Source organism: Mizuhopecten yessoensis, unplaced genomic scaffold, assembly GCF_002113885.1.
Source record: "Mizuhopecten yessoensis strain PY_sf001 unplaced genomic scaffold, ASM211388v2 scaffold716357, whole genome shotgun sequence".
In the NCBI taxonomy this organism is placed as follows: Eukaryota; Metazoa; Mollusca; class Bivalvia; order Pectinida; family Pectinidae; genus Mizuhopecten; species Mizuhopecten yessoensis.
In genome coordinates this window covers 494,012-516,231 of record NW_018480076.1, presented here as the reverse complement: position 1 = coordinate 516,231, position 22,220 = coordinate 494,012, and the positions used below count along the sequence as shown (strand labels likewise).

General features: G+C 38.2%; 1 protein-coding gene across 1 annotated transcript in view; it reads right to left on the bottom strand.

Moving 5' to 3' along the window:
* Positions 1-6,425, bottom strand: part of LOC110443654 (prostaglandin E2 receptor EP4 subtype-like) — a 55,903-nt gene extending 49,478 nt beyond the window's left edge. The window contains exon 1 of the mRNA XM_021488005.1: positions 6,062-6,425. The gene's annotated coding sequence lies outside the window, so the exon portion shown is untranslated. The remainder of the gene's footprint in view (positions 1-6,061) is intronic.
* Positions 6,426-22,220: the final 15,795 nt, after the last annotated feature.

Below are 22,220 nucleotides of genomic sequence, written 5' to 3'. Positions count from 1 at the left end.
AAAACAAGTGGGTTTCGAAGTTAACCGCGGTTGGGTGGGAAGGAGTGAGGGTTGTTGATTTCACTTTCATCATATTTTTATATTTTTTGAGTGTACTGTATTTCATGTATTTATGGAAGTTATTTTTTATGTGTGTTTTTTTTATATGAATACTTCAATCACAGAGAATGTTTACTTCGATAATCAAACGAATGATGTTATTCGTTTTTAAATTTAACTGGCAGGTGATGTGTACAATGGAATGCATTGTACATGTCTTACAATGGAAAAAAATACTAGAATATCCATCTTTCTATGGGTAAATATTTACAAAACTCAACGAGAACATTACTTGAAAGACATGAACATGTACATTACATTTTTTTTGTAACTTAACACTGCAAACAAGTATACTAGTCCCAATTTGTTTTTCTAAGACGTAGCACCCATATCTGCACTAGCGTACAATATGTTACCGAGGACGACCCAGCGGGAAAGATGCTTAATAATCGGTCGGGTTTTCCACTCACAATATCAAAATCGAAGACACCAATAGGCTGTACTGGAAGTGATCAGTGTATCTCTGTTTTCTTTTGTATGTGTTTTCACCCTGATGGAAATTTATTCTACATGTAGCAGGTGTGTGTACGGGAAATCTAATCCGATTCCAGCAGGTTTGTGATAGTGGTACCTAATCTAATTTTCTAGCATTTTAGTGTCAAACGTGACCACTTACACAGCCTAAGTGAGGGCTATTACATTTTTTCAACGTAACCTTGTTCCCATTACCCCACCACTGAGAGCAGTTGTTGTAGTTCGTTGAACTATAATGACTCTTTTGGAGGATTCTAATACAAACATTATAAGACATCAGAAAGGTCTTACTCTTATAACTATGATGTAGGACGGCGTAAACAAAAGATTAAGATAATCATGGCTAAATAACACAAAACTACGTGTTCATTATAATGATTTTGATGGCGGATAGAGTAAACAAAACATTTCGATAATCCTAACCTGCGTTTTTTTTTTAGTTTGTGTGCGCTTTACGTCCTTTAACAGCTATGGTCATTTAAGGATGTGTCATATTTTGATGGTAGAGGAAAGCCGGAGTTACCGGAGAAAAACCACCGACCAATGCATATGGCCAGTAGCTGGCGGGTTACTGCCCCACGTAGGTCTCGATCCCGCGACCCAGTGGTGGAAGGCTAGTGGTAGCAGAATGTCAGACACCTTAACCACTTGGCGACGGCATCCCCCTAATCTGTAACACTACCTTCACTTTAACTATAATTAGCAAGATGGAGGACGGAGTAAGGAAAACATAACCTAATTAAGACACTACTTACGTGTTTACAATAATAGTTGCGGTTGTGATGGAGGACGGAGTAAACATAACATAACGATACTCCTGACCTATGACAGTACCTATGTGTTAACTATAATAGTTGTGATGAAGGATGGAGTAAACAAAACATAACGACAACCCTGACCTATGACAGTACCTATATGTTTACTATAATATCTGTGATGGAGGATGGAGTAAACAAAACATAACGACAACCCTGACCTATGACAGTACCTATATGTTTACTATAACATCTGTGATGGAGGATGGAGTAAACAAAACATAACGATAATCCTGACCTATGACAGTACCTATGTGTTTACTATAATATCTGTGATGGAGGATGGAGTAAACAAAACATAACGACAACCCTGACCTATGACAGTACCTATATGTTTACTATAATATCTGTGATGGAAGATGGAGTAAACAAAACTTAACGATACTCCTGACCTATTACAGTACCTATATGTTAACTATGATATCTGTGATAGAGGATGGAGTAAACAAAACATAACGATACTCCTGACCTATGACAGTACCTATGTGTTTACTATAATGGCTGTGATGGAGGACGGAGTAAACAAAACATTACGATAATCCTGACCTATGACACTCCCTATGTGTTTACTATAATATCTGTGATGGAGGACGGAGTAAACAAAACAATACGATAATCGTGACCTATGACAGCACCTTTGTGTTTACTATAATACCTGTGATGGAGGACGGAGTAAACAAAACATTACGATAGTCGTGACATATGACATTACCTTTGTGTTTACTATAATAGCTGTGATGGAGGACGGAGTAAACAAAACATTACGACAACCCTGACATATGACAGTACCTATGTGTTTACTATAATACCTGTGATGGAGGACGGAGTAAACAAAACATTACGATAATCGTGACATATGACAGTACCTATGTGTTTATTATAATGGCTGTGATGGAGGACGGAGTAAACAAAACATTACGATAATCCTGACATATGACAGTACCTATGTGTTTACTATAATAGCTGTGATGGAGGACGGCGTAAACAAAACATTACGATAATCCTGACCTATGACAGCACCTATGTGTTAACTATAATACCGGTGATGCATGACGGAGTAGACAAAACATTACGACAACCCTGACCTATGACAGTACCTATGTTATTTACTATAATAGTTGTGATGGAGGACAGAGTAAACAAAACATTACGATAACCTGTCCTATGACAGTACTATGTGTTTACTATAATAGCTGTGATGGAGGACGGAGTAAACAAAACATTACGACAACCCTGACCTATGACACTACCTACGTGTTTACTATCATTAGCAAAATGGAGCATGGTTTTAGCAAGTATTGCGTTAACCCTGACCTAATCAAGACACGTCCTACATGTTTAATAGGAAACAAACAAGTTTTAGTTCAATATCGAAACCATAAGAGAATGTGTCTCCCATTTTTATTTTTTTTTAAATCAGAAAGCTCCCAAAATTTCTTTCTTGGTTGAATATGTAGCACACCATGGATCTCAAAGTATAATTCTCAATTAAGAGCACATTATCACTGATATAAAAATGTCGTGGTGCCTGCATAACACAACAGACCTCCATTGTACTAGCCTATTTAACAGCAAGAATCCGTTTGAAATGATCTATTCATAAAAAAATGATAATATGGAAAGGACAACATATATATAATGTATAGTATAATATATAATATTTAAGCAATAAGGACGATTAATCTTTATCTTAATCCCGGGGATATGAATATAATTTATAACATTACATTTTTATATTTTTTTTAAAAAGATGCAAATTGAATAAATTAATGCGTTGTTTAAAACAACACTTGATTGTGAACAATAGTTTTATAAGTTATAAAGTAGATCCTGGAGTCATGGCAATGATGTATTTTCTTTGGAAGGAAAAAAACCCCGATATCTGGGATTTTAGTAACAAAGACAATGAATGCAATTATCTTGATTATATATAATTATTTCAGAGTATGTTTCATTCCATTATAATCGAATACTAATTATAATAATAATAATTAACCATGAGGAATGACTTGAACGTTCTTAAATGTACCATTGTGTCAGAGAGTTATACCACAATAAACGTATGTCTACCACTCTCTGCCGTCACATTAAAAACATATTTGTCTGGTCAATATGCATGTTCTATTATATTATTACACTTAAACATACCATACTGGTAATTTATCAAATGCAGGTTATATCCTGTCGTTGTTCAATACCTTTTGCATATCATATTTTTTGTGTTGCTGAATGTTACAAAACGTACCTGTATGAAATATACAAAACAATTAAATATATGGTTTATTTTAGATACTGTTGGAGCTTTATATTGAAATCCCAACTCTGTTAATTAACAATGTTAATATAAATCACCGAAATGTGTTTTCACTCCAAGTTAATAGCATTAGGCAAGTGAGCGGATAAAAACCAGGAACGTCTCCGTCATAGTAGAGCATTACTGGAAGGTAAATAAAGGCAACAGATATATATCTAAGATGTATGGAAAGTGTCTGACGGTAGAAATACAATTATCATAAGCATCACACTGAGAACTAATTGGTTTTAAAATGAATCTCAAAATAGGAAGATGAATTGCTAACATAGGAAACGTTAGTGAATTGTGTGCTTTTAATAGAGGAAACTCAAGTGCTATCATCTGACAGTAATTAAAAGCGACTTTTCTGAATTAATGACAAGTGTTAATGATGTAAAGATTGGAACGGTATCTAAATGAAATACAGTCTTGTTACTATTTCTGAAGTATAAGATGTTACAGGAAGCTTGATACTATGTTTGACATGACATGGGAAACACTTACCACAGACATGAGTCCGAACAACGTAATCCTACATTCCTATGCGATGCATATGAATACTTCCAATGCTTATTTATAAATAGGTATGTATATACATTAAAGAACAATAGTTCAATATCGCAGATGATGATTAATGAGAAACAGGAAGATATCCAGGCTTTATTCAAGTTCCGGTGAAAGGAATTCCTACCTTGACGTACATGTTCCATGTCATAGATGCGGATTAAGGAAGGTTAAGGGGACTTCAGTAATCTTATTTACATGTCAGAATGTCTTTAAACAAAATATGTATTCCTCTTTTTTCTCTCTCATTTGGATCATGGACCCCAACTTTGCCAGTCTCTGCATCCACCTCATATGATTTGTGTAACTTTTCTATCGCTCTCAGAATTATTTGTGTCCAGATTCAAGGACATTTGTATGATACACTGTAACTGAAATAAATAAGGGACTACAGTTACACCGATGGATTATTGGGGGCAGGTATACGAATAGAAACTCTTCATGCAATAATCACTCAAGGTCATACTCAGGATACAAAGACCAGTTAAGCCATATACAGTTGTCCGAACAAATTTTCTTACGAACACACGCAGGTTTGTACGTCACACCGAAATATCCATTAAAGTTTACGATATTTTAGATATAGTTAAAGCAATAATATATTGTTGGGTTTCTATACATCATGTTTTTTTAAATAGGAAATTGGACGCCAATTATTGCTTAGTTATATGTCAGCGTTAATCATGGCACTTTTCCTGATATCTAACGTTCTAGATACGGACCATTGCTAAGGACATCTTATGCTAAAGATAGTTTGATAATCTTACCTACTTCTACCACTGCACTTAAGCTATCCTTGCTGCCAAATATCCACGTAATGATAACACACACTACCTCATCTAAAGCCATATCTCATCATAATTAGGGAGCAAATATAGGTCAAAACATGGCAGAAGGTTTTATATGACGTCACGTCACGCGCAAACTCAATTTGCATCCTCTTACAGTGATGATATAATTATGATGAGTTAACAATATCTAAATAACCTACTTACCGTATTTAAACAGACACTGACAGTACTCATATCTTACGTATTTACTTAAAAACGCAGATACAATGCTCATCTGTAGCCTACTAAATGCATTTAGATACACACAAACAGAACTCAACTACACCTTATTATTATTGAATGTATACACACTTAGACAGTACTCATGTTTGACCTTATTATCGTACTCAAACACACACAGGCAGTATTCCGTTTTTAACGTACTTATTCTTATAATATTTAGATGCGCACTGTTCTCATCTGTTTCTTACTTATTCTTGTATTTCAACGCATAGTGACAATGCTCATCTTTGATCTACTTTCGACATCATGATTAATGTATTTGCATTTGTTTAATGATAACACTACTAAATTCATCAACAAATTTTGGTATATATTTTGTCAAGGGTGAATACGCTTGTGTTAATGTATCTTTTAGCGGTTTTTTTGTGTGTGTTACATTCAAGTTTAAAATTAATTTCTATCCTAGATTTTGTCTGTTTAATGTGTAATTTTCGAACATTATATCATATCGATGTCGTTGTTAAATGTTATTAAATGAAAGGCAATACCTCTTTCCCATTTGCAATCAAACTAAAAAATAACCACGAAGGTTTGAAAAGTACACATCCTTTCTAGGGAAAAAGAAATAGTAATACATTTAGTTCTAAAAACGGGGTCGAGTACGTACGTTATTCTAATAATATTGCGCCACCTCTGAAATATAAACACAAACGATTAAACAAAAAATATATATATATGAAAAATAGGGTACATCAGTTATTACAACGGAGGTATCCACAAACACGATACTGATATATACTTACATCCTTAGAAAATAGCTGATATGAAGTATTCAACTGGTCTCGAGAAGACAAAAACGTCTATAGGAAGTACTGTCGTTTAAGACAGCCTCATATATAAATCCTTGTTGCATATATCTCTGCCGGTCCGTATAGTTTGGAAGTTTCATTCAATTAATAATAACATAATCCCAATGTCGATATAGGCGTTGTAAATAAAAAACAAGCGAAGTGCGTGATTCTCCGTGTAGAAGGTTCGTGTAGCTGTCTACGGAGCCTATCATTTCATCTAATTGTATATTTACAATCTGACGTTAAACGGGATACGTAGAGCACGTTTCTGTGTTGACTCTGGTTGTCCAATGTACGTGCATTTCTCATCAGCAACTCGCGTGAGTGTGTTTACACATGCCACTAAACGGGGGGTAGGTATATAGACATAGTTCATAACCTGGTTCTCCCTTCCGCTGCAAGCTCCCGGTACTGTCAGTCACTGTAGCATTATGTGGTGGCTAATAAGCTCGAAATGGCCACTTTGTGAAGCTCTTATTAGCCCCGAGTAATTAACAGCCATTGTACAACTTACAATTGATATTCTAGGTCGACTACACTGACTTGTACAGCTGTAACCGTAATTAGAGAATTTGGTGCTCCGAACCGTCTCATTAGAGTCCATTTGTAACGCCTCTAAATCCTAGATTACTTGGGATTAGAAAAAAACCATTAACAGATGTACAAGTACAAACGGTTCATTTGTAAAGATAAAGATTATTATCATTGATGGAGATACAAAGTATACATAAGGTAAGACATATTACAAGGCAACAATTCATAGTTTTGTTTATACGTCATACAGAACAGAGTTCACGTACATTTAGCATTGCCAACATGTTTAGATTCTCGACAGTTTTAGGTAGAGTTTGTATTATCGACGATTCTAGAGTCTCTATAGATAAAAACAAAGTTTCTATGTAATATTCCGTAGAGTTACAGTGTACAGGTAAAGTCGACAGATTTGTATGTATATGCATTGTCGATAATAATTATAGCGCGAAAATACAAAATAAGATAAAATAGGCTTACAAATTAGCATTATACATTAGTTAACAAGACATTCATCTCAATATGCATATAACAATATACATGTATAGGGTGGTGTTTCATTTTGAATGTTTGTCGACAGTTCAAGTTTCTCCATTAGTCAAAATAAGGGGTAAGTAGAATGAAGGTAGTACGCCTATTGCAACATGAACGCTGCTGAGTATAATTGCTTTTTGAGGTTGGAAACAAACAAGTTACTGTATGCGTTTTAAGTGTAATAATTACTGGCACATTCCAATTGACAGTGATAATCATCTAGTCCTAAAGGAAACAGGACGCAAGAATGAAGGGGTATTTATAAATGCAGACGAGGCTGCCTGAGTCAAATATCTTTATCGTTAAGTAGACAGATGTTCATTTGTTTTCCCGCGAAGAAGCGAAAAGTTACATGTTTTCGTTCTAATAGAAAATGGAACTGAAACGAATGCTCTGTGCTCTACTGCACGATATAATTTGTTTATTTTATTTTACTTACTACAACTTACCAACAATGTTCTATTTGGTTTTCTATGAATTTTATCAATCAATCAATCAATCAATTCAATCAATCAATCAATCAATCAATCAATCAATCAATCAATCAATCAAGCAAGCAAGCAAGCAAGCAAGCAAACAGTCAATCAATCGAGCAATCAATCAATTAATCAATTATTCAATCAATAAACCAATCAATCAATAAATCAATCAATCAACCAACCAAGCAATCAATCAAGCAATCAAGCAATCAATCAATTTATATATATATATATATATATATATATATCCATAAATCATCAATCAATCAATCAAACGTTATTTTAATCAATCGAAGAACAAGCTAGTTTTGGTTTATCTATCGAAACTTAAAGAAGGTGAAATGAATACTTGTCCTTCATCTGAAATTCAATTATCGACATATTGTAATTTATGTGTTCGTAAATTATATTACCCTCATAATAGACACAATTACTGTTTACCATTTTTGGTAGAGTACGATATTGTTTATGTCGTTATTGGTATTGTAATGTTTGTAAATGTTCTATGCAGTTACGAACCCTTCCATTTTTTGCATAACAAAACGCCGAAACTTGTCAACATAAGTGTTGCAACGTATCGAAACCTCAAGTTTTACAAATTGAATCATCTGAGAGTACATGTTACAGCTTGTGTGTAATGAGTAAAAAAAAACTTGTTTGCAGGTGTGCAATGGACAAACGTTGTCATTGATGTCACTTTTTATTGTGACAGTAACATTGTACGCATGTTCTAGTTTTACTGATATTGACAACAACAGTCACTTACTACTATGTGTTGCCTGAAGTCCCTGTTTTTGAACCATTATCACTTTATTTATATGAATTTAGTATGATTAATTATATGGATGCAAGTTATTTGATATAATGATATATATATATAATATTTAATTATTTAATACCATATCTGTAATTTCGCTTCAAATGCACGTACACAGATATTTCCTGTCCTTATTGGAAATTTCTGTATGCATTTATATCTGTGATAAATGTCGAATGCCTACGGACAACTTGCGGTGCAGAATTTCGACAGATGCCTGTTGATCAAGACTACATGCTCTCGATCGTCACCTTATTGGGATGAATATCGAAGTTGTATATGCTCATTTTAGTTTGCCTTGTGATTGTGTTGTCACTACCCCAGTTCTCGTTATGAGAACATGACATTACAGTGTACCCAAAGTTGAACTTTAGGCGACTGGCGAGTGTCGTCAATGGAGCTGAGGACGCTTATTTTTCTGAAACGTCTGTTCTTATTCCCCTACATGTTGTACTTTTCAAGAGGTGTAGGGAAAGTATTATCTTTAGTTCTAGTTCTAAGTTCTAAATGGTACTGACCAACTTCAACAATTTGAAGATAAAATGTCAGACGAGGAGTGAAACATGGAAAGAGATTGTTTTTAAAAGATACGAGATGGTCTAATTTGCGTTTGAAAGGTGACGGTAGAGGGCTGATTTGAATAATTCCGTTGTGGGGGTCGAAATAATGTCAGGTGGGAGTTTATTCCACTCGGGTATAGTTCGAGGGAAGAATGATGCCTTTCTGGTCTGGGTTTTTGAGTGGGGAATTCGATACGAAAACTGGTGGTTTGTTCGGGATTTTCTAACTGTAGGGATTAATCTGTCTGCTTTTACTTTATTCATGTTTAACCCTCGTTTCTGCGATTTTGGGTTCGAAATACAGCTTTGTATACTTTGTATTCGTTATTTCTTAATTGTGACATATTTAAATATGATTTTTTTTTCTCAAGGAAAAATAAATCATATTTTAATATTTTTCCTTCAAATAAAGAGGGGGCTGCGATGGCCAAGGTGGCCAAGTGGTTATGGTGTCTGACATTCTGCTACCTCTAGCCCTCCACCACTGGGTCGCGGGTTCAAGGCCTACGTGGGGCAGTCGCTAGGTACTAGCCGTAGGTCGGTAACCTTTCGCCAGGAACCCCAGCTTTTCCTCAACCACCAAAACCTGGCATGTCCTTAAGTGTCCATAGCTATTATTAGGACATAAAGCACAAACAAACAAAACAAAACCTCAAGTAATATTTTTCAGTTTGATATCTCGCACTATATTTATTCAATAAAACTTGCATTATGATAATTGTGTTTAAGATTTTAGTCAATTATATTTCTTTATATTTCATGTTAAACAGAGATTAAAATGTCACATTGGCAGTAAATCAAATTTGTATTCAGATACGTCTATTACAGGTCAAACATGAAAATAATTGCGTGTGGTAATATTCGCAAGTGGTCTCTTAACACAGGCGGTCACATGACAGAGGTAATCTCACAAGGAGGCTATTCTATGTTATGAAATAAAGCAACTTAAAAACAAAACTTTGTCAAATGGACTTTTTGCGATCCTGTTGAAACAAGGAAACCTTTAGACCATGCATACATTTAGTTACCGAAACCTCGACAGTACATGTATAATATCTGGATCCCAAAAGGTTCAAGAAGGACGTACACGAACGTCAGTATTCCAAGGAGTTCACGCGGTAGAGACGAAAGTACGGGAATGCACGTAGGCAAGGCTTTTTAATAGATCTGATAAAATTGATACACAGGTTCTATAAAACTTGCAAATTGAAAATTGTAAAATAAAAGGGTATTAAGGCAAAAAAGCTAAGATACAAAAAAGTTTCTAATTGACAAATATTAGTTCTACAAACTCAATTTCAATTTTCCTGTTATCTTTTTCTTATTAAATGAAACGTTATCAGTGCAGTAATGGTGATTTGTTTCAATACTGTACACGCGGAATACACGAAAAGGGATATTGGATGAAAGCTGACGTCATTGAACCGTGTCACTATTAATAGACCATGCCGGAAGCTCTTCCATCAGACATGGCGGCTAAAAAATTGAGAAGTTCGTGCCGAAAAAATATATAAGCACTGATTTTATTCGGTAATAAACTGCTTTTAATCGTAAGATGAGTGGTATCATCGTCTACTGAACATGTTTTTGATTAACAACCCCTATAATTCGTTTTTTTTTTGTATAATAGCGTCTTTGTGAAGTCGCCATACAACAGCTATCTCCTACGGGTTGGGTCGTCCCTCCTGGAGCTGAAACACGTGCCCGACTTTATAGCTGCCAACGTTTTAAACCAGAAAATTTGTAAGTACAGAAATGTACGTGTAGCCATTACATGTAAGATTCAAATTGTAATTGGAAATTAATCTTTGAATTCATCCAAAAAATTGTAAGTGAAATGTAATCAGTCGTTATCAGTTTTGTAGAAATCATTAGTATTCCACTCGAGCTCGATAGAACAGCTTCCAGGTACTCCAGCACACATGGAAAGCCCACTCGAGCTCGATATAACAGCTTCCAGGTTTTCCAGCACACATGGAAAGCCCACTCGAGCTCGATAGAACAGCTTCCAGGTATTCCAGCACACATGGAAAGCACACTCGAGCTCGATAGAACAGCCTCCAGGTAATCCAGCACACATGGAAAGCACACTCGAGCTCGATATAACAGCTTCCAGGTACTCCAGCACACATGAAAGGCTACTCGAGCTCGATAGAACAGCTTCCAGGTACTCCACCACACATGGAAAGCACACTCGAGCTCGATAGAACAGCTTCCAGGTATTCCAGCACACATGGAAAGCACACTCGAGCTCGATAGAACAGCTTCCAGGTATTCCAGCACACATGGAAAGCACACTCGAGCTCGATAGAACAGCTTCCAGGTATTCCAGCACACATGGAAAGCACACTCGAGCTCGATAGAACAGCTTCCAGGTATTCCAGCACACATGGAAAGCACACTCGAGCTCGATAGAACAGCTTCCAGGTATTCCAGCACACATGGAAAGCACACTCGAGCTCGATAGAACAGCTTCCAGGTATTCCAGCACACATGGAAAGCACACTCGAGCTCGATAGAACAGCTTCCAGGTATTCCAGCACACATGGAAAGCACACTCGAGCTCGATAGAACAGCTTCCAGGTATTCCAGCACACATGGAAAGCACACTCGAGCTCGATAGAACAGCTTCCAGGTATTCCAGCACACATGGAAAGCACACTCGAGCTCGATAGAACAGCTTCCAGGTATTCCAGCACACATGGAAAGCACACTCGAGCTCGATAGAACAGCTTCCAGGTATTCCAGCACACATGGAAAGCACACTCGAGCTCGATAGAACAGCTTCCAGGTATTCCAGCACACATGGAAAGCACACTCGAGCTCGATAGAACAGCTTCCAGGTATTCCAGCACACATGGAAAGCACACTCGAGCTCGATAGAACAGCTTCCAGGTATTCCAGCACACATGGAAAGCACACTCGAGCTCGATAGAACAGCTTCCAGGTATTCCAGCACACATGGAAAGCACACTCGAGCTCGATAGAACAGCTTCCAGGTATTCCAGCACACATGGAAAGCACACTCGAGCTCGATAGAACAGCTTCCAGGTATTCCAGCACACATGGAAAGCACACTCGAGCTCGATAGAACAGCTTCCAGGTATTCCAGCACACATGGAAAGCACACTCGAGCTCGATAGAACAGCTTCCAGGTATTCCAGCACACATGGAAAGCACACTCGAGCTCGATAGAACAGCTTCCAGGTATTCCAGCACACATGGAAAGCACACTCGAGCTCGATAGAACAGCTTCCAGGTATTCCAGCACACATGGAAAGCACACTCGAGCTCGATAGAACAGCTTCCAGGTATTCCAGCACACATGGAAAGCACACTCGAGCTCGATAGAACAGCTTCCAGGTATTCCAGCACACATGGAAAGCACACTCGAGCTCGATAGAACAGCTTCCAGGTATTCCAGCACACATGGAAAGCACACTCGAGCTCGATAGAACAGCTTCCAGGTATTCCAGCACACATGGAAAGCACACTCGAGCTCGATAGAACAGCTTCCAGGTATTCCAGCACACATGGAAAGCACACTCGAGCTCGATAGAACAGCTTCCAGGTATTCCAGCACACATGGAAAGCACACTCGAGCTCGATAGAACAGCTTCCAGGTATTCCAGCACACATGGAAAGCACACTCGAGCTCGATAGAACAGCTTCCAGGTATTCCAGCACACATGGAAAGCACACTCGAGCTCGATAGAACAGCTTCCAGGTATTCCAGCACACATGGAAAGCACACTCGAGCTCGATAGAACAGCTTCCAGGTATTCCAGCACACATGGAAAGCACACTCGAGCTCGATAGAACAGCTTCCAGGTATTCCAGCACACATGGAAAGCACACTCGAGCTCGATAGAACAGCTTCCAGGTATTCCAGCACACATGGAAAGCACACTCGAGCTCGATAGAACAGCTTCCAGGTATTCCAGCACACATGGAAAGCACACTCGAGCTCGATAGAACAGCTTCCAGGTATTCCAGCACACATGGAAAGCACACTCGAGCTCGATAGAACAGCTTCCAGGTATTCCAGCACACATGGAAAGCACACTCGAGCTCGATAGAACAGCTTCCAGGTATTCCAGCACACATGGAAAGCACACTCGAGCTCGATAGAACAGCTTCCAGGTATTCCAGCACACATGGAAAGCACACTCGAGCTCGATAGAACAGCTTCCAGGTATTCCAGCACACATGGAAAGCACACTCGAGCTCGATAGAACAGCTTCCAGGTATTCCAGCACACATGGAAAGCACACTCGAGCTCGATAGAACAGCTTCCAGGTATTCCAGCACACATGGAAAGCACACTCGAGCTCGATAGAACAGCTTCCAGGTATTCCAGCACACATGGAAAGCACACTCGAGAGGACGACATTAACGATAAAAACCAATCAATTAATTCAAAATATCAAAGAGTGAAGCAACATCCTACAAAAAAGAGTAAATACATTAAACATACGATTTGTCCAGCCAGTGACATATAAAATACCATATATATCACGATTATATCTAATAATAATGCACATCAAAATATATCAAAGTCGAGTTCATTAAATGCTATCAAAAACGGTAAGCATAGCTTTAATAACTGGTTAACTGTTATGTATTGTGTGTAGTAGTATGTTGTGATATGTAATTGTTCATGCTTATATCTAGATATAGGGGCGGATTGCCTCGAATGTTACTTCTTTGCTTATATTCAAACAGTTAATGTCAAAGGTTTTACAAAAATCTAAATCTTTCTTCTCTTATCGTTTAGATTCGAGAATTTGTGTATTGAAAACGTGTAGTACATTTATAAAAAAAAATGTTTACTAAAAACATTTTAGGTGCTGATGACTTATATGGTACAAAGAAAACTGAACCTTTATTGTAGGCGATTTGTTTGGATCTAAGCTGATACGTTCAGAGTAATTATAGAAGTTTTAAGGGTTAAGATAAGCATCAGAAGGGTGTAAAACTCTCAATGTCGAAAAATGGACCCAACCCGACATCCTTGCAGCAAACAGATACCTATTTTAGCGTTTTTAGTTGATAGTTTTTATACATCTACTAGAATCATGATTGTTGCTGCGAGGCAGTTAGGTCGCGTCTTTCGACATCTAGAGCATTCCTCACTGCCAGATTATTCTTCAAGATTATATCAACTTTTTTAGGGGATGGAGGGGGTGGGGGAAGTAAGATTTTTTATGACGGTTCCCAGCTCTTAGTGCACGGAAAAGTCGCAATGAATGATTGACGTTTTACACAGGGATAGTATTAACAATTTTACCACTCTGAGCAGGTATGTCTTGCACCAGACCTTTGCTTATCGACATTCACTTTCAGCGATGTTTATATAACACGATATAACTTTGAAACATGATAAGAACATGTGCGTATGTTCAGAACATCGCCAGTTTGACACGACGCACCTGGCACGTGTGATCAAGTCGTAATAATTCAAGAAAACGATAATGCTTCATAGTTTCTATAGAAATAAACCATAAGAGGTAGGCCAAAAGAAAAATGTGGTTTGGCAAACAAATATAACATTTTTATTTGTGATCAGAAAACAAAATTTCGTCCTGATTGGTCACTAGTTGATTTTCTATATTTAATTGCGTGACTATGCGGCTATATGCATCTTCACACAAGTAATGTTGGTCAGAATCGGCTCTTATTCGCGCATGCGATGACAAACAGAGTCGACACCAATGAAGTAAACACCACTTATCCAATCAATGTCTATGACGGAATACTCCCGACGGGATACTTAGCGCATCTCACCAGTTGTCTGCCACCACTCGGCGACCACCACGCGAATCGGCACATTCGTTTGTCTGTAATCTGGGTTAAATGCACTCTTTTGTGGTGTACTAATTGTATTACGATTGGCGAATTAAAACACATTGTCCCAGCATATACAGAGCACGTCATGTCCGCTGTTTATGATACTGATAGCTCCGATGATTACGATGCTTTATTTATTATTCTCCTACTCGACTGAACTCGGTGTACTTGAGTAAACACCGGTTGTGTACGATGAAACAATGATTGGCGAACAAATATACGGTGTAAGGCAATACACGATATTGACGAATATTGGATAACAGTGGACTAATGTGTTATACTTGATCGGGTAGTTAATGGCTACAACAGAACGGTTCATATTACAATGATTGCCATCGAATCCACAAGCACTAGTGCGTTAGGTTGACAATTATCAAAGGCAGAAACAACAAGAAAGGGGGAAAAGTCCATTTAACTTGTCTTTCTGTGAAAACATCATACATAAAGAACGTTAGACACAATCACACATACGATTGCACGTATGAAAATTGACAATTGTTCCAGTATGACAAAAGTAATCAATTTCACTGTACCATACAGCTGTTTCGTCCCTCTAGGGCTCATCATCGGTGATGCAACGAGTAAAAACGGTGTAAATCCAAATTGGTCTAAAGTGGGAGGTGTATCAAACCCTATGTAACTAGCCACGGTATGAAAATTAGGTTGTCCTGATGATGAATTTTTAACAACACTTTAAAATGGTTTTAACAACATAAAGCGATATCGGTAAAATGGTCTTTTACAACCTTTGCCATTTTGCTGTATTTGTGGATATGTTTTGAAACATTTCAGAATTGTCGGCTCGATCAAACGGTGCAGAAAAGGTTTCCTTTGTTTGGCTTTCTGCTTTTATCTACTGAAGTGTAATAGACGCTTTCCCTACGTCATATCTCTCAAAGTATTAAATTTGTTGACAAAATATTGTCATAACCGTCACTCGTCTAGTTAATTCTAATGACATAATGATAAGACACCACGTAAAGGAGAATGTGGGAAGTTGATTGAAAGCTCACATCATTGGGAAGTGTATGACTAAATCCACATGTGAAACAATAAGCCAAACCGACGAGTCAATAACTGTACAGAAGTTCAGCTTAGAAAGTTGAGTAGCACCTTAAGATTGACAGAGACGTTTAAGAGCTCAAGAGAATGTGGATTTACCACAAATGTGTGGACGACCTACGTCAATAATAAGCTTCATATAGACAGCGAGTCTTTTATACGTGTAGATCACGTGATATTTCAATCGAATATGCATGCTACAGTGTATATAGGTAGTAATCATCAAACGGAATGAAATAAATGAAGAGTCTGGTCATCCGACTATATTGCCATCTACATTTGGTATGACATGGTAAAAACAGAACGGATTGCTGTAGTTTAAATTATAAATATTGATCTGACCAATAACTACATAAAGACATTTATATTTTGAAAACAAATAGTCAGAAAACAATGTTCCCTGTTCCAGTGCTGGTGGTGTTAGTCGGGAATGTTGTTGCGTGGTAGTGAAATTGAGGTTTCGTGGTTGAGTGGTAGTGTGATGGAGGTTGGGTGGTACGATGTCAGTTGGGTATACAGTGATAGTTGGGTGATTGTTGGGTGTGTGGTGGTGGATGGGTGTACGGTTGTAGTTGTGTGGTGGGTGTTGATTGCGTGGTAGTTCGTGAAGGTTGGTGGTGGTTGGGTTTACGGTAGTAGGGTGTACGGTGGTACATGTAGTTGGGTGGTGGTTGGGTGGTAGTTGGGTGTAGTTTGGTGATTATAAGGTGGTAGATGGGTGGTGGTTGACTGTTAGATGGGTGGTAGTAGGGTGTACGGTGGTAGTTTAGTGGTGGTTGGGTGGTAGTTTGATGGATGTTGGGTAGTACAGTACGATGTTAGTTGGGTATACAGTGGTAGTTGGGTGGTGGTTGGGTGGTAGTTGGGTGTAGTTTGGTGATTATAAGGTGGTAGATGGGTGGTGGTTGACTGTTAGATGGGTGGTAGTAGGGTGTACGGTGGTAGTTTAGTGGTGGTTGGGTGGTAGTTTGATGGAGGCTGGGTGGTACAGTACGATGTTAGTTGGGTATACAGTGGTAGTTGGGTGTGTGGTGGTGGTTGGGTGATTGTTTGGTGTGTGGTGGTGGATGGGTGTACGGTTGCAGTGATTGGTAAGTGGTAGGTGATGATTGGGTGGTAGTTCGATGAAGATTGGTGGTGGTTGGGTTTACGGTAGTAGGGTGTACAGTGGTGGTTGGGTGGTATTTGGGAGTAGTTTGGTGATTGTTAAGTTGTAGAAGGGTGGTGGTTGACTGTAAGATGGGTGGTGGTTGGGTTGTATTAGGGTGCGTGTACTGTTTGGTTGTCGTTGGGTGGTCGTTGGGTGGTAGTAGGGTGCGTGTAGTGTGGTAGTTTGGTGGTCGTTGGGTGGTCGTTGAGTGGTAGTAGGGTGCGTGTAGTGTGGTAGTTTGGTGGTGGTTGGGTGGTAGTAGGGTGCGTGTAGTGTGATAGTTTAGTGGTGGTTGGGTGGTTGTTACAAATGGTGGTGGTACAATGTAGATGGGGGTGGTTTGGTGGTAATGGTAGGAGGTGCTGGTGGTGGAGCTTACAGATGGTTTTTCTTGTTATGTTGTTCTCCTTCTCGGGTTCCTTTATTTTGTTTCTGTTGATATGATTCACGCTGTTATGCCTTGAATATTCTCCCTTTATACTATATTCATTTAATATGACAGTTGCGACGGTATAAGCCGAAACAAATTAGTCGTTTAAAGGAAGCACGATATGTTTCGACTGCTGAGTATCATGTTTACTTTTGAATGACATCATATTCTTACCTATATTTTGTGAGAGCGGGATTGCATTAAATAACAGTGATAAATAGCAACGATGAGACATACGTTACTCCACCTTTAAAACAACATTGGACCTTAAATATACTATGAACAATATAAATGACGTCACGTTATTTTTGACACGACAGGCTTTTATCTCACCTACGGCCATTGACCGACTTTAATGGTCAGCTTTATTCTTAACGCCCACGATAGTGGTATATGTTTGTGTCTATAAATCCATTTGTCGCGTTTCTAGTATTCAATGTCACATGAGCTTCTAAAAATGTTCCCCAATAAACTTGTCGCCTTACCATCGGGCTTATGTTTATCCGACAGCCGCCAATACTGTTTTCATCGTGCCTCATTCTGCAGACGTCAATTAACCAATCAGAAGCTCTCAGTGATGTCCGGCAGTGTTTGCTGCGGAGGTTTGAACAGGGTCGACGGACTCTCTGTCTGACTATTACAATCCACTCAAGGTGATGCTTTATCAGTTGAGTTGCCATGGGATGGACACGATGTCCAGAGCTGACAGCTACTGGACCTCTAATAGTATTAGTATTAGATGTGGACTCGGCCCACACCCGGACACAACATTTTGCATTCGTTGATATATCAGACAAGAAGATCAATAATGCATACGTATAGGTACAAAATAATATCCGTTTATTACCTCCAGTATGAAATCCGGAAAGACCGTTTTATAAACTGCTGTAAAAGCCAGCAATGTGCATGCTTAATTTTTATAAGGGGTTTTAAACAAAGTGACATTGATTAATATCTTATGAAGAGTAAAACAGCTTTCGTATACACAAAGATACATTTAATCTGCAAAAATATATCCGTTATCTAGTCAGTATCAGGGAGTGCGAGTGTAAACGCGAATGTCCGATATTGGCTATCCGAATGTATCTGAATGAATTGATGGTGCTTTTGTATCTTAATGAAACAGTTGTCGCTTTTTGTATGAACGTTGATAAGGACTCGACCTCTAAACTATATCAATGGTGAAATCACCAATATAGTTCTTTAATTTTAGAATGTTAGCTCTTCTCCTAATTCCTTTTTGACGGTGTGGGACCACGTTTGCCTTCCAACAGCTCAGTAAACATCTCTGTCATCAAAGTCGTGTCGAGTGTAATCAGTAAAGAGAACGCGCCATTTACGTCAGTGTACTTTCATTACTGTTTATGTCTCTAGGTGATATCATATTTGTGTCGTCCGTGATTGACGCCAGAGGCGGTCATCGCCACATTACAAAACCTCTCATGTGAAGTCATGCTCGGATCATAATAGATCTGGAATCGGGTCAGTGCGGAACTCTATCTCGACCTTTACAAGGGTGGTGTCCGGGGATTTCTACTGAAGTGCAAAGGTTTTCATTTAACAGAGCCAAAAACCTCATTAACAAATGGTTTACACTGTAGTAATAATGATAATATTCGCAAGTACATGCATTGTCTTCGTAGTAACTACAGGTACATAGTGAACGTTGTTGTATCCACGATATAACCATTTCCGGTTGGTTTGCGATATTTATGCACTTTAGATCTACTAGACTTATATTTTGAGAAATCACCATGAGAAGTAATTCTGATTAGTTCCAGGAGTTGATTTAGCTTGTGATGAAGTTGTTGTTAATTTTTCAACGGAGTGACAGTTTGGTAGGATTAGGGTATGTACTTTGCAAATCACAAAACACAATTGATAGTACGTTGTGTGGAATAAAGCAATTTCTTTTTACTGTTGATTCTCGATTGGCTCATAGCACAGTATCTGATACATCGGTTCTCTGGGGCACTATTTAACCGAGTTGCTAATTGAATGTTGACCTTGATCGAAAAAATGTGGTTTGTTGGAATTGCATATAAACGGCAAATACCATAAAGAATGGAGTACGGTCCAAATAGAGCCGTAATCACGTGACTCCAGCTGCTCTCTGATTTATGATGCTGAGTGTAGTTCTGGTAATTAAGGGGGTCGAGCAACACGTCATTTCCCTGCTGTTGAATGGCTATCATAATTGATATTTCGTTTATTGGTTATATTTAGGATTCCAGTTGGAATTAAACTTGTGAACTTTGCTTGACCCTTTATCGTTATCTCTGAATAATGTAAATTGTTTTCGTGCGCGTAGTGATACGTTCAATAATTGTTTTTTATAATCCTTCCGTTGAATGAAGTCCTTTTAAAATCAATCCAGTATAACCTGTTTAAACCGGCCCATGTCTAATCCGGATCCATGTCTTAACCGGTTGTGATTTGTGGTCCCGGTATATTCCCTATTTAACCAAAGAAGTTAAACCCTGTATAAACTGGACCCTGTCCATTCCGAAAACCGGTTTTGTTTCACAAAAGTTGACTAAGTAATCCATGTAAAAACAACCTTCATTGTATTTGTTCTGGTCTTGAAATTTCTCTCGTCCGGCTACAATCTAAAGCAAACACATTCTAAACAAAGTGCTATCAAATGGGTCGCCCTTCATTTATATTATATACTGTATACTTAGTTTATTAATTAACGTTGCAATTTATTCATTTCTCTGTTGTTTATTTTGACACACTTGTATTCAGATCGTATGCAAAACACTACATTTTTGTATTTTCAAAAAATGACATGCCGACCCTGTATAAACCGGACACCTGTGTAAACCGGTCAAATAGTTTGGTCCCGGTGACATCCGGTTTCGACAGGTTATACTGTAGTTTTAAAATAAAAGCATGCAACTTTCAAATTGTTCTCGAACAATTATGGTTAAGTGAATTTATCCATAATAAGCTATGTTTTTTAGGTAAGTCTAAATTAGCAGTTAACTGAATAAGTTCATTCAAGTTATTGTTGGAATGTATTGTTGGTACAGGCAAATATGTTGCATTTACATTGGAATGACAGTTGAGCAAATTAATTTATTAATCTCTTCTTTAGGGTTAAATGGCATTGCTTAATTATAGTTATATGTTCTTTCAACCCAAAGATAACCCAACAACAAATTGAAGTTAACAATAGCCACAGAAGGTGAGATTTAATGACAAAAATACAAAAAACTTACTATTAGTAATAACAATAATAATAATTTGAGGTTGTTATATACCGCTTTATCACAACCTAGTTCGTAGGTCGTATCAAAGCGGTTCACAAATTATTATCCGTGGTTATAGGGGCTTTGCAACCAGTCAATACCTTTCTCAGCGCCCTTAGGAGCATACAGCCGGAGCTGCCATTTCGGTGCTAACAGCTAGCATTCAACAATTCTAGCACTGCCAAACCACGTACTCATTTACAGCTGAGTAGACTGGAACAAGCAGAGTAAAGTATCTTGCTCAAAGATACAACACAGTGCCGTGCCGTGACTCGAACCCGCAACCCTTCGGTCACGAGCCCGGCGTCCTACATGTACCACTAGACTACCGTGCCTGTATTCATTAATACTACATCACAAATATTAGACCACAAGTCTAATTATATAACCCCGGTTTTATCAATACACAGTCCTTTGATAATAATTACCTTAACCCATTGTGGTTCTGTAAACATTCGCCAACACAAATGATATCACTATCCAAACTACATCACAAAAAATACTTCAATAACCATAATCATTTATAATTATAATATAACCCTTTATCATTTCACAACAATAATAAACAAACTAATTGCAACTGTTAAAAAGCACTCTTGTTGGCCCGGATATAAGCGCACGGAGTCCTAATAAGAGCCCAAAACTGAGTACCCGGAGAAAACCCACGTGGTCGAGCAGGTGACCCAATACCACTGGGCCACTGGATTTTGATAAGTATAGCTTTTACAGTTGTAAAAATCCGCCAGTTTTATGCTAACTGATACAAAAATAGAGACAGCCATTATGAGCAAATATTTGGTGACACTTCGTTTGCACTGACGACACAGACACTTCAGAATCAAAAAGCATATCTATATTTAGTTCAATATTAACTAAATATTTACGATGTAGATATAAATGATTCAAAGACATTTTTTTCTGTGTTCATTCTGGTATGTACAAAAACCTGGTCACATGGACATTTACATGTACCATGAACTTATACAGTTAGAATTACGCCCAAGTATCCACCTAGGTTCAGTTCGTTCTGCGTGCGGCTTGCGTGCGGTAAGCGGTAGTCTAGCGTCTATAAAGCGATCGTTCACCGTTCGAGCACCGTTCGTATGTTTCGTTCGTATCAGCTAAATAGTTCCGTTCGGTTATTTCGACCGTCCCTATCGTCCAATTATTTCATTTGGTCGTTTAGTTCGGCTACTCCGTCCGGCTGTTCCGTCCGGCTGTTTAGTTCAATCGTCTAACTTACTCCGTCTTTTTGGGTTAGGATGCGCACGCAGTTTATCAATTCACTTAGGCAAATGATAGAACTGCAGAAGATCTCACGTTTATCTCCAGAATTACGAACCTCAATTATCAGATACAGTGACAAAGGCTACGCTATTAGAAAGATTATTCGTTGTCAAGCACATACGCACGCCGAATTGCGTATTTACGGTATTTATAGGAA